Raw genomic sequence first — 14014 nt, forward strand, 5'->3', positions numbered from 1 at the left:
ACCAAAAATATGTAGCAGAAAACAAATTGGCCAAAAATTTTAAAAAATTTGGATTTTTACATTTTTTTTGGGGGGGAATTTCTTATAAAGAAACGTGAAAAATATTGTTATTTTTTCAAAATGTACGCTTTTTTTTGTTTATAGCGCAAAAAGTAAAAATTGCACAGGTGATCAAATACCACCAAAAGAAAGCTCTGTTTGTGGGAAAAAAAGGACGTTAATTTTGTTTGGATACCGCGCAATTGTCAGTTAAAGTCGCACAGTGCCGAATCGCAAAAAGTGGCCCAGACGTAAGACATCAAAATCCTCCGGTGGTAAAGTGGTTAATCTACGTGGATTATACAATCCTATGGTATACTAGTTGCACTGTACGTGTACCCTCCTTCCTCTACAGTTAGGATTTTGCACTGATTTACTCTCTGACCTCTACGATTATTTTGTTACATTTCTGTTATATTGGATACCCTGCTGGTTTCTTTTATTTTTGATATCTACGATACTAGACCTTTTTGTTTTTCGTTTTGTTTCCACTCATACCTGTTTGGGATACTATGTAATTGTACTTTTTTATTATGTCATACTTTGGTTTTGACTTTGGTTTTGTCTGTTCTTACAACCTAATAAAAACGTTTGTATTAAAAAAAAAGATGTAGGCTAGAGCACAATTAAAGAAGAAAGAAATGCCATGAATCCGCGAACAAACAGGTCCCACAGGGACACAAATTGAAGAGGGTCCTAAACAGTATAAGAGGTGTAATTGATTACAATGGCAGATGGAAAAAAAGAAAAGTAAGAGGGGGAAAAAAGGACGGGTGGGGGGGGGGACTGTGAAACCAAAATATCATGGTCATTACCTGTGATGTAAGGCTACTGAAGCAACGGAATTGTGGAGCAAGAACAAATTGAAGTGCTGCCAATGTCTCCATATAGGTTGAGTCATGGGGAGATCTGGTGTAACAAAATAAATAAAATGAATATATGACATGCATAACTTAATGAAGTAACCAGAGGTTAGATATCCACAAAAAGGATGGTAGAAATTTGAAAAAATATTGTATAAAGAAGATATATAATATATATATGGTGGGCTGGATGTAAGGAAATATATTGGAGCAGTATCTATTATACTAAGGATATGGAAGGTTTTAAGGGCTGAATATCAGAATGTTTATCTAAGAGTAATAGAGCGATTATGTCATAATAGAAAAAACGGAATGCACATCTAAAAAGGTAACACCAAAGAGATGTGCAGAGTGATAAAGGGTTTATATCCCAGAACAGTGGAGTTGGTGAAAAATGTTAGGACAGTATAACGATTATATCGTGATAGAAATATTGGGTACACATATAAACTGAGGTACACATAAGGGTATTAGAAGAGGTAGAGTATGTATAGTGGTGAGTGGTATGTGAACCAGAACAATAAGAAATATAAGATATACTGTACACAGAGTAAGAAATTTGGATATTGGAGTGAAGGAGGAGGGGACAGGAGAGAGGGGAATAAGAAAGAGGAGGAAGAGGGAGAAGCAATGGGACAATACCCCAACTTTGGAAAACCAAAGTAGAGGGGGAATGTAAATCCAAAGGTCAAAAAGTTGATCATATGTGTGGGCGGCTGAGAGTATAACTCACAAAAAAATCAAAATGAGATCGCATTGGCATCCTCTGCAACTAGTGCAGAGAGATGCCGGAAGATATAGCGTCTCTAGGACGCTAGCGAATGCGCAGTAAGCGGCGCAGGCACGTGATAGGGGCCAATCGGATGCCTCGCTCAAGGGACGCATGGCACGCCCCGGAGGAGGAGGAGCGCCCTGTGTTCCATGAGCGCCGACGCAGGAGAAGTAACAACCACCGCACGCACCGGAACAGGATGTGTTGTGGGCGGCATGGACTTCCGCATTGGGGGGGCGGCAAGGTAGCCAGCGCCCCCTACCTGCGCCGGGGGGACCTGAAATAGGAACGAGGACCACGGCGGTGAAAAGCAGATAGGAAAACAGCCAGAGGATAATGATAAAAGGAAAAAGAAAAAGAAAATAAAGAGGGAAAGAGAGAAAAAAAGGACTAGACAAAGAAATAGACAAGAAATAAAAGAGTAAGAAGAAAAGTAAGCGAGAAAGGAAGAGCTGAAAAGGGAAAAGGAGGAACAAAAAGGAGTCTAGGAGAAAAAAATGATTATTATTGAGTGTACATGTATATGCATGGAACCCCATAAAATATGAAGGAATATCCTGCACTAGACATATAAAGCACATAGGATCTCACAAAGTATATACAATCTGCAAATCAAATATAACAGATATACAGTGCGATATACAGTACGGACAAGAACATCAAAATATGCATTTGATGGTATCCCCAATCATATACAATTCAGACCAATACACAATATAGGGAGATAATACAATAATTTGTTAGACTGAAAGGCAGAAGCATGCATATACAGTATGATAACAGACAATCTATGCAATCAGCATATCATGGTACTATTATAAAGAGAGATTTAATTATGTACAGACTGTTTCTATGACCATAATGAGCACATTGAAAAACAGGGAAGGTTAAACCCACAAAAGATCTAACGGATATACGGATCCAACGAACCAGTTTATAATACCATAGGTGTCATAAAAATGACTCAACATATGGAATAAGGCTAATGAGGTTGTGGTACTGGGAAGGGTGTGATAAATTAAACCAGGCACTGAGATGCCAAGGAGATGTGGGGAGAAGAGAGTGAGAAGAAGGTCCTCCAGGTGGAAGGGAGAGGCAGCCAACCCGAAGAGGGGCTATCTCTCCCATCCACCAAAGGAGAAACCCTCCAAAAAAGGTTTGAAGCTCACAATATCATTAAGGCCAGGGGGTGAGGTGGCGTTGAGGTCTATTATCCAAAGTGTTTCCCTCTGTAACAATCTTTTGTTCCAGTCCCCCCCCTCTGGGGTTTGGATGAGCTCTATCAAGTACTTACAGAAAGGAAAGATTGGCCTCGGACTTTAGATGAGGCGTACACAGGTGAAGTAAATGTAATCTCAATTTAATGATTAGTATCAAAAAAAATTACATCATGTAACATGGTACATAAAATGTTAACCAAGCCAAAGTATAGGCACAAATATAGTACATGCTTGAAGTTAGTAACTGTATCGTTGCATGGTTGTAAACAGGCATCTTAATAACTTTGACGCATTTCCCGAGCAAACTGCTCGCTTCTTCAGAAATGGATGCACACATATGCAGAAATAATATTGTAACAACAATCCAAAAATTAGTTATTGATGATGTTTCCAGGATGCAAAGCCCATGAAGGATCCCAGGTCAGGGACCTATACTTACCAGTTGGCCGGGCCCAACTGGTCCACGTATCGGTAGTTAGGTGGACCTTGCCACAGATGGCGTTGCGCAGTGCACACCTGATTTTTTCCCCCACTTGGTTTTGCAGGGAAGGGATGGCTTGCCTGGAGAAGTAGTGGCGGCTGGGCACGACGTACTGTGGGACAGCCACCGACATAAGGTTTTTAAAACTGTGCGTCTCCACCAGACGGAATGACAGCATTTCAAAGGCCAAGAATTTTGAAATGCTGGCATTCAGGGCCAGGGATGGGTGGGTAGGGGGGTACTTCCTCTTCCTCTCAAGTGTTTGGGAGATGGAAAGCTGAACGCTTCCATGGGACATTGTGGAGATGGTTGGTGACCCAGGTGGTGGTGTTGCTGACAGATCGTTTGTTTGCGGGGTGGCAGGTGCCGGTATCACTACAGATGTGAATGGAGCGGCCGAGACTGCAGCAGAAGAGGAAGCAGGATGAGCCAGAGACGTTTCTTGGTTTTGAAGGTGTCTACTCCACTGCAGCTCCTGCTTTGCACTTAGATGCCTGATCATGCAGGTTGTGCTCAGGTTGAGAAGGTTTATGCCTCGCTTCAGGCTCTGATTGCACAGGGTGCAAACCACTCGTGTCCTGTCATCAGCACATTTTCTAAAGAACTTCCACGCTAGAGAACTCCTTTGAGCTGACTTTGGTGCGCTCGTTCCCTTGCTGCGTTGGGCAGTAGCAGGCGTAGTGTCTAGGGCACGGCCGCTCCGCTTCTGCACCCTGCTCCCTCTTCTGCTGTGCTGGTGGCTCTGTGCGACCACCGCCTCTTCCTCCAAACTACTCAAGTCACCTGCATGACCTTCATTCCATGTGGGGTCGAGGACCTCATCGTCCTCCACATCATCTTCCACCCAGTCTTCACCCCTGCCCTCCTTGTCGGTCTCCACAATTCTGAACGCCGCAGCAGTTGGCACCTGCATTTCGTTATCATCGGAGACGTGCTGCGATGGTCCTTCCATGTACTCATCTTGAGAAATAAGTGGTTGGGCATCGCTGCACTCAATCTCTTCCACTTCTGGGGCAGGGCTAGGTGGATGGCCCTGGGAAACCCTGCTGACAGAGTCATCAAAAAGAAGAAGAGACTGCTGTATGGCTTGAGGCTCAGACTGCTTGCCTGATTTGCAGGGGGGTGAGGTGAAAGACGGTTGGACATCGGCTGCAGGTGCCAACTCTGACCTTTCTGCAGTAGACTGGGTGGGAGACAATGTGAAGGAACTGGAGGCACTGTCAGCAGCAAACCAATCTACTATCGCCTCTACTTCTACTGGCCTCATCACTTCTAGAGGCGTATGATGCCCTACTAAATACTGATGCAGGTTCTGTCGCCTACTAACACTTGAGGAAGGTGTTTCACTTGTGCGTGTAGCTGGCTCAGATCGACCACGTCCTCTCCTTGCAACAGGAGCTCTACCAGCAGCACCACGACCCAGGCCACGGCCCCTATTTGACGGTCTCCTCATATTTCTGTAATTTATGATCTTGCCCTAGAAAGGTGTTTATTGAATAGCGGAACAAAACAACAACAGTATCGCACGGGTGTATCTCACAGTCAAATATGCAAACTATGCCGCAATTTAATGTTTTTTACCCCAAAAGGGTGTATATTGAATAGCGGAATAGGAAAAATTTTATAACACGGTGTATCTCACACGTACAAACGCAGACTAGGCCCCGATTACAATTTTTTGTACCCTAAAGGCAGGATGAGGAAGAGGAGTAGGAGGAGTTGGGAACAGGAGGCAAACTGAAGCGCCCTGCAATCCTCGGCGGTAGAAGGAGATGCGCCAAACAAATTTAAAAAGGTGTATCTCACATGTACCGATACAGACTATCCCCCAATTTGATTTTTTACACTCAAACAGGGTGTATATTGAATAGTGGAATAGGACAAATTTTACAAAACGGTGTATCTCACACGTACAAACACAAACTAGGCCCCGATTACAATTTTTTGTACCCTAAAGGCAGGATGAGGAGTAGGAGGAGTTCGGAACAGGCAGGAGGCAGACTGAAGCACCCTCAAATCCTTGGCAGTATGAGATGCGCCCAAAAAATTGGAAAGGTGTATCTCACACGTACCGACACAGACTATCCCGCAATTTAATTGTTTTTACCCAAAGGTGTAGATTGAATAGCGGAATAGAAAATATGATATCAAAAGGTGTATGTATCTCACACGTGCCGACACAGACTATCCCGCAATTTAATTGTTTATACCCAAAGGTTTTTATTGAATAGCTGAATAGAAAATATTATCAAAAAAAAGGTGTATGTATCTCACACGTACAGAACCAGACTAGGCCCCAATTACTATTTTTTGTACCCCCAATGGCAGGATGAGGAGTAGGAGGAGTTCGGAACAGGCAGCACCCTCAAATCCTCGGAAGTATGAGATGCACCCCAAAAATTGGAAAGGTGTATCTCACACGTACCAACACAGACTATCCCGCAATTTAATTGTTTATACCCAAAGGTTTTTATTGAATAGCGGAATAGAAAATATTATCAAAAAAAGGTGTATGTATCTCACACGTACAGAACCAGACTAGTCCCCAATTACTATTTTTTGTACCCCCAAAGGCAGGATGAGGAGTAGGAGGAGTTCGGAACAGGCAGCACCCTCAAATCCTCGGAAGTATGAGATGCACCCCAAAAATTGGAAAGGTGTTTCTCACACGTACCAACACAGACTATCCCGCAATTTAATTGTTTATACCCAAAGGTTTTTATTGAATAGCGGAATAGAAAATATTATCCAAAAAAGGTGTATGTATCTCACACGTACAGAACCAGACTAGGCCCCAATTACTATTTTTTGTACCCCCAAAGGCAGGATGAGGAGTAGGAGGAGTTCGGAACAGGCAGCACCCTCAAATCCTCGGAAGTATGAGATGCACCCCAAAAATTGGAAAGGTGTATCTCACACATACCAACACAGACTATCCCGCAATTTAATTGTTTATACCCAAAGGTTTTTATTGAATAGCGGAATTGAAAATATTATCAAAAAAAAGGTGTATGTATCTCACACAAACAGAACCAGACTAGGCCCCAATTACTATTTTTTGTACCCCCAAAGGCAGGATGAGGAGTAGGAGGAGTTCGGAACAGGCAGCACCCTCAAATCCTCAGAAGTATGAGATGCACCCCAAAAATTGGAAAGGTGTATCTCACACGTACCAACACAGACTATCCTGCAATTTAATTGTTTATACCCAAAGGTTTTTATTGAAAAGCGGAATAGAATATATTATCAAAAAAAAGGTGTATGTATCTCACACGTACAGAACCAGACTAGGCCCCAATTACTATTTTTTGTACCCCCAAAGGCAGGATGAGGAGTAGGAGGAGTTCGGAACAGGCAGCACCCTCAAATCCTCGGAAGTATGAGATGCACCCCAAAAATTGGAAAGGTGTATCTCACACGTACCAACACAGACTATCCTGCAATTTAATTGTTTATACCCAAAGGTTTTTATTGAATAGCGGAATAGAAAATATTATCAAAAAAAAAGGTGTATGTATCTCACACGTACAGAACCAGACTAGGCCCCAATTACTATTTTTTGTACCCCCAAAGGCAGGATGAGGAGTAGGAGGAGTTTGGAACAGGCAGCACCCTCAAATCCTCGGAAGTATGAGATGCACCCCAAAAATTGGAAAGGTGTATCTCACATGTACCAACACAGACTATCCCGCAATTTAATTGTTTATACCCAAAGGTTTTTATTAAATAGCGGAATAGAAAATATGATATAAAGTTATTATCAGTCAGCTCTGCTGCAGGCTATGGAGGGGAAAAAAATTCCCCTTTTAAGTTTGTAATTTTTAACTAGATTAGTATAGACTATGCCACAATTTAATTTTTTTAACCCAAGGGTGTATATTGAATAGTGGAATAGAAAAAAGTGTATAACTTTTGAAATCACTCAATAATAGCACATGTGAACACAGCAGTGTATTATCACAGTCAGCACAGCAGCACTGAAGGAAAAACGCTGCACACAGTGACTGATAGAAAAAGACTTTTCTCCCTCCTCCTCAGTGGGCAAAAAAGATTGTTTTCACTGCACCCCACACACAGCAAAATCGATGTGGACCACTGACACCTGCCTATCTCCAGCCTCTCCCTAAAAGGATTGATAAGATCGGTCACTGCAACCCCCCCCCCCCCCACACACACAGCAAAATCGATTGTAGAACACTGACCCTAAAAATCAGCAGCCTCGCCCTAAAATGCCCTACAACTCGCCCTGCCTAAAACACTCCGACCTGTCCCTCAATTCTATCCGGACACAAATGATTTTTGCCTGTCTGTCCCTAATCAGCAGCCAGCACGATGTGTGCTCTGTCCCTGAACTACAGCATAATGACGCAGCGGCGCTGGCTCAAACTTATAAAGACTTGGTCACATGCTTCAGATGGCCAATCACAGCTACTAATACATTTGTAGGCATGGCTGGGATGGCTTAAGGCACACCAGTTAAACGCTTGTTGATTAGCTGTTGAAAGCCCGCCATGAAAAGCGCGCCAATGCATACAAAACCCGGAAATAAAATGACCGAACACGGATTTTTACCCGAATATACAGTAAAGTTTTCGGGTCCGTGTTCGGGTAACAAAAATCCAATTATACGAACACGAATAATACAGTCCGTGTTCGCTTAAACCTAGTGATAACGCCTCCATCTCTAAATCATTTACATACAGTAAGGAAAGATTGCCCTCGGACTTTAGATGAGGCGAACACAGGTGGCCACTCAATGAAGTAAATGTAATCTCAATTTAATGATAAGTATCAAAAAAATTACATCATGTAACATGGTACATAAAATGTTAACCAAGTCAAACAAAGTACAGGCACAAATATAGTACATGCTTGAAGTTAGTAACTGTGTGGCAAGCATCGCCACTTACAGAGTATTCTGTCAGGAATGATTGTCCAACTGTATTATGTGTGTATTGTATGTGTAAACGTAACCCGTGCAGTACCTGTAGGATTTTGTATTGTGTTAGCTGCTGGCTCATGAATGTGTATTGGAAACCCCTGCTGCCCCTCTGTGGAGACCCTGTATAAGTATCTTGCTTTTGTTAGCTGCTGGCTCATGAATGTGTATTGGACACCCCTGCTGCCCCTCTGTGGAGACCCCGTGTGGCAAACACAGCCACTGGATATTGTCCTATTGTTTGTCTGGCAGAGTAAGGTATTATGGGATGTTCAGTTTTGTGTGTGGAATGTCTTGAAGAGGGAGGGGTTTTGGCTGAGTGTAAATCCCTGTGTTTTTCAATAAACAAGGCAGTCTAGTGTTGACCTTCAAGCCATGTGTCTGCTGGTTATTATAGGGTTGTTAATATTATACGCTACCAGGATTATTGTATGCTGTGCCTGACTACCAGTGGAGATATCGTGGATCGTACTGCTACTCCGCTACAATTGGTGGCAAGCGACGGGGTCTTTTTCCACACAGCAAAGCAGCGTTCGGCAGTATTCATGCGAACAAAGAGAAAAGAAACCATTCAGATGAACCCGGAGTTCGACAGTACGAAAAACTACACGAAAGGCTGGTGAATGGGAACGGATTATACACGGCTAAAGCGGCAGACATTGAAAGCATTGCTGGAGGCAAGAGGCAAGATAGCCAGCAACAAAACCAAGGTGACACTGATAGAAGAGCTCATGGAGGGAGACAGAGGAAACCCTGCAGCGGGCCCACAGGAGGCAGAACGCAGCGAATTTGACAAGGAGCTACAGAGCAGACTGGCCTACTACCCAGAGCCCCACTCAAGAGAAATACTGGACCGGCTGATGACCAGTGTTGGTCATGTAACCTAAAAAAAGTAATTAGTTATAGTTACTAGTTACTTCTCCCAAAAAGTAACTGAGTTAGTGACTGAGTTACAGCAGTAAAAAAGTAACTAATTACCAGGGAAAGTAACTATTGCGTTACTTTAAAAAAATATTTAAATATGTCAAATAACTTATATGCCCCTTGTATGCGTGGTATTTGGTTAGTGGTACCTGAGTGGTAATTGCTGAGAGTGGCATCGTGGTACCTGCGTGGTAAACTGCTGGTGTATAGGGTGGGTGGGTAGGTGTATATAGGGGTCAGTGGGTGTATAGAGTGGGTAGGTGGTGGTGGCTGATGGTGGTGTGGTGCACTGTGGGGGTCTGAGTCCTGAGTCCTCCTGTCTTGACTGTCTGTTACTGAGTTTTTTTTGTTTTGGTACCTGTTGTGCTGCTGGTGGAGATGCTGTCTGCTGGTGGAGATGCTGGCTGCCTGGCTGCTGGTGGAGATGCTGGCTGCTGGTGGAGATGCTAGCTGCCTGGCTGCTGGTGGAGATGCTGGCTGCTGGTGGAGATGCTAGCTGCCTGGCTGCTGGTGGAGATGCTGGCTGCTGGTGGAGATGCTGGCTGGCTGCTGGTGGAGATGCTAGCTGCCTGGCTGCTGGTGGAGATGCTGGCTGCTGGTGGAGATGCTGGCTGGCTGCTGGTGGAGATGCTGGCTGCCTGGCTGCTGGTGGAGATGCTGGCTGCCTGGCTGCTGGTGGAGATGCTGGCTGCTGGTGGAGATGCTGGCTGGCTGCTGGTGGAGATGCTGGCTGCCTGGCTGCTGGTGGAGATGCTGGCTGCTGGTGGAGATGCTGGCTGGCTGCTGGTGGAGATGCTGGCTGGCTGCTGATGGAGGTGCTGGTGGTGGAGATGCTGGCTGCCTGGCTGCTGGTGGAGATGCTGGCTGCTGGTGGAGATGCTGGCTGCCTGGCTGCTGGTGGAGATGCTGGCTGGCTGCTGGTGGAGGTGCTGCCTGGCTGCTGGTGGCCAGCCCAGCACACTGGGGTCTGTCTGGCTGCGTCCTCCTCCTCCAGGCCTGTGCTGCTGCTCAGGGCTGCTGTTAGAAATTATGGGGCCCCGTACAGTCTACCTGACAGGGCCCCCCCCCCAAAAAAAAATATTGATACTTAGACTAAAAATACACTAAAATCATTATTAGTGGACTCAAACATACTAGAAATCCTACTAAATCTAAAAGCATATTGAGAAATAAATAAAGCTGTGTGTGTGAATAAGGTATTGGGGCTCATTCACAAGAATACTGTGGCCTGTACAATGTGAATCAGTGGTTTATTTAGCTGGTGCCACCTGTGTGCAAGCAGCATATTTTACACTATAGGTGACAGGTGTGTGAGTGCAGGTGTATGGCCCCAAAAAGTGTCCCTCAAGGACCACTCCCCTACAATTGCACACCTGTCAAAATGGGTCCTGTGTTCATACAACCACTGTGTCTCCCATAGAGCAGGGATCCTCAAACTACGGCCCTCCAGCTGTTGCATAACTACACATTCAATGAGGCATTGTAAAACTATGACATGCACAGACATGACTAGGCATGATGGGAATTGTAGTTCCTGAACAACTGGAGGGCCATAGTTTGAAGACCTCTGTCTTAGAGTAAAAGGCAGCTCCAGCTGTGTGGACTGAACAATTTACTCATTCATGCGGCTAGGGTACATGGATGAATGAGTCCTTAGGGCTGATTTACACTCAAGTTAGGGGGTGGTAAAAACCCATGGTTGAGCTGTGCTTTTACTGCCTGGCAAACTGCTACCCTCTTTAGCAATAGAGGCAGTGGCTAGGGGTATACACATGCCACAACTATGATGCTGTGCTTTACAACCATGGCAGAAATTATACCCTTGTTGAAAAAGACCCATTCGAGTGAATAGTGCTGCTCTGCAAGTGCCCTGCAACTGCATGCAAAGCACACGATTGTGGCGTTCTAGTGTGAGGTTTAAACAGGCAGCGAGGAGGCAATTTGCCTCCTCACCACCTGTCAAATGCTGACAGCTCTTCAGATTGCAAAGCACACGTGAACGGGCCCTTCATTTTTTGCTAACTAGGTTTTAGAATTTACATTTTTTTAGAATTGTATTTATTCTTCTTTGAGCCTTTTCCACACTGCTGGAAAGCACTACCCTTATGATCTGCTGCGGGTGCCATTGTATTGTCAATGCCACCTGTATGTAAGCAGATTGCAAACACACCACCAAAATGTAGTGCACGCACTATTTTTTCTGTGTTCTGGTGTAAATGAAAGCCTATTCAAATGAATGGGCTCCAAAATTGCACCACATGGTAACGCTGAGGACAACCAAACCCTTTTCTCTCAGTACAAATCTCCCCTCCAAGGGCATATTCCCCCCATGAAGATTTCCCCCTACAGCCCCAAATCCCCACCCAGTATAGGTTCCCCCCCCCCACAGTCCTAAACTCCTCTTAGCACAGACCAACCTCCCAGCCCCATCTCAGTACAGACCCTCTAATAGGGACCATGGTGGGAATAGGAACATAATAAAATAAACTAGAAAATGCAGAAGGTGCTCCAGCTCTCCCAGCCTTTCTTGCAGCCTACCTTTACTAAAGCCAGTCACGTTATCAGTGCACTTGAGCCAGGTACAAGTGACTGGACAGACCTCCCCCCTTGGTAACGATACTGTCAGGGGCGGACGTACAGGGGTCGCAGGGGTCGCCATGGCGACCGGGCCCCATGCTGCAGGGGGCCTGAGAGGGGCCCCTGTATGTATAGAGATGAGGAGCGGCAAGTGCAGCTGAGACCGGAGCTCCCCAATAAATCGGCACTGAAGGAGCTGGTCTCTCACATAGCAAAGTGAAAGCAGAGTGTGCTGTGCTCTCTGCCTCCCCCTACAGTGCAATACCCGGCAGGAAGCTACAACAGTCCTCTCTCTGCCGTCTTTTAAAAAGGCTTTCTGTATGTATGTATTTATATGCATGTATGTGTGTGTATGTATGTGTGTGCATATGTGCATCTATATATGTATGTGTGTATGTATGTGTGTATATGTGCATCTATATATGTATGTGTATGTATGTGTGTATATGTATGTGTGTATATGTATGTGTGTGCATATGTGCATCTATATATGTATGTGTGTATGTATTTATATGCATGTATGTGTGTGTATGTATGTGTGTGCATATGTGCATCTATATATGTATGTGTGTATGTATGTGTGTGCATGTATGTGTGTGTATGTATGTGTGTGCATATGTGCATCTATATATGTATGTGTGCATATGTGCATCTATATATGTGTGTGTATGTATGTGTGTATATGTGCATCTATATGTGTGTGTATGTATGTGTGTGCATATGTGCATCTATATATGTATGTGTGTACTGTATGTATATGTATGTATGTGTGTGTGTACTGTATGTGTGTGTACTGTATGTATGTGTGTGTATGTATGTGTGTGCATATGTGCATCTATGTATGTGCGTGTGTACTGTATGTGTGTGTATGTATGTGTGTGTACTGTATGTATGTGTGTGTATATATGTGTGTGCATATGTGCATGTATGTATGTATGTGTGTGTACTGTATGTGCGTGTATGTATGTATGTGTGTGTACTGTATGTGCGTGCATGTATGTATGCATGTGTGTGTACTGTATGTGCGTGCATGTATGTATGTATGTGTACTGTATGTGCGTGCATGTATGTGTGTGTAATGTATGTGCGTGCATGTATGTATGTATGTATGTGTGTGTACTGTATGTGCGTGCATATATGTATGCATGTGTGTGTACTGTATGTGCGTGCATGTATGTATGTATGTGTGTATGTGTGTGTACTGTATGTGCGTGCATATATGTATGCATGTGTGTGTACTGTATGTGCGTGCATGTATGTATGTATGTGTACTGTATGTGCGTGCATGTATGTATGTATGTGTGTGTACTGTATGTGCGTGCATGTATGTATGTATGTGTGTGTACTGTATGTAGGTGCATGTATGTATGTATGTATGTGTGTGTAATGTATGTGCGTGCATGTATGTGTGTGTAATGTATGTGCGTGCATGTATGTATGTATGTGTGTGTAATGTATGTGCGTGCATGTATGTATGTATGTGTGTGTAATGTATGTGCGTGCATGTATGTATGTATTTATGTATGTATGTATGTGTGTGTGTGTGTGTGTGTTTGTTTTATATGTGTGTGGATATATGTACGTGAGTGTGCTTCAAGGTATTGCCTATTTGAGTTTATGGACTTTTAAGGACTTTTAAATGATTTTAAGCTGAAGTGTGCAGTAATTCATCTCTATACATACAGGGGGCCTCTCAGGCCCCCTGCAGCATGGGGCCCGGTCACCATGGCGACCCCCTGCGACCCCTGTACGTCCGCCCCTGTATGTGTGTTTTACTTTGTTATACATTGGGGGAAAAAAAGTGTCAAAAAAATGTTTTTTCGGGGGGGGGGGGGGGGGCCCTTCGTGATTTCTTGCACTGGGGCCCTGATCAATCTAGTTACGCCTCTGGATACTGTCCTTTGATCATAGAGGCTCGCAGTTGTTTGCAGTCCGGAAGTGTCTGATTACGGACTGTAGTGTAAACTAGCTGGTCTGCCTGCCCTCCTCACTGCATTTCAGCCTGGATTCCGTATGTATAGTGGCAAAAGCACTGCAACAAGTGTGTTTCCGTGCTTCCTCTGTTACAGATTTCAGCGCCCAAGCCTCTGCCTTGTCTGCCTGGTTGTAGCATGAAAAACAGTGTCAGCATAGGCAGTACAGTCGGCTCTCCTGCTCGGCAGCTGCCCGGGCCCCCCTTTTCAGCTAATGAGGCTCGGG

The sequence above is a fragment of the Pelophylax lessonae genome (genome assembly GCF_965119305.1).
Source record: "Pelophylax lessonae genome assembly, chromosome: 5".
Taxonomy (NCBI): Eukaryota; Metazoa; Chordata; class Amphibia; order Anura; family Ranidae; genus Pelophylax; species Pelophylax lessonae.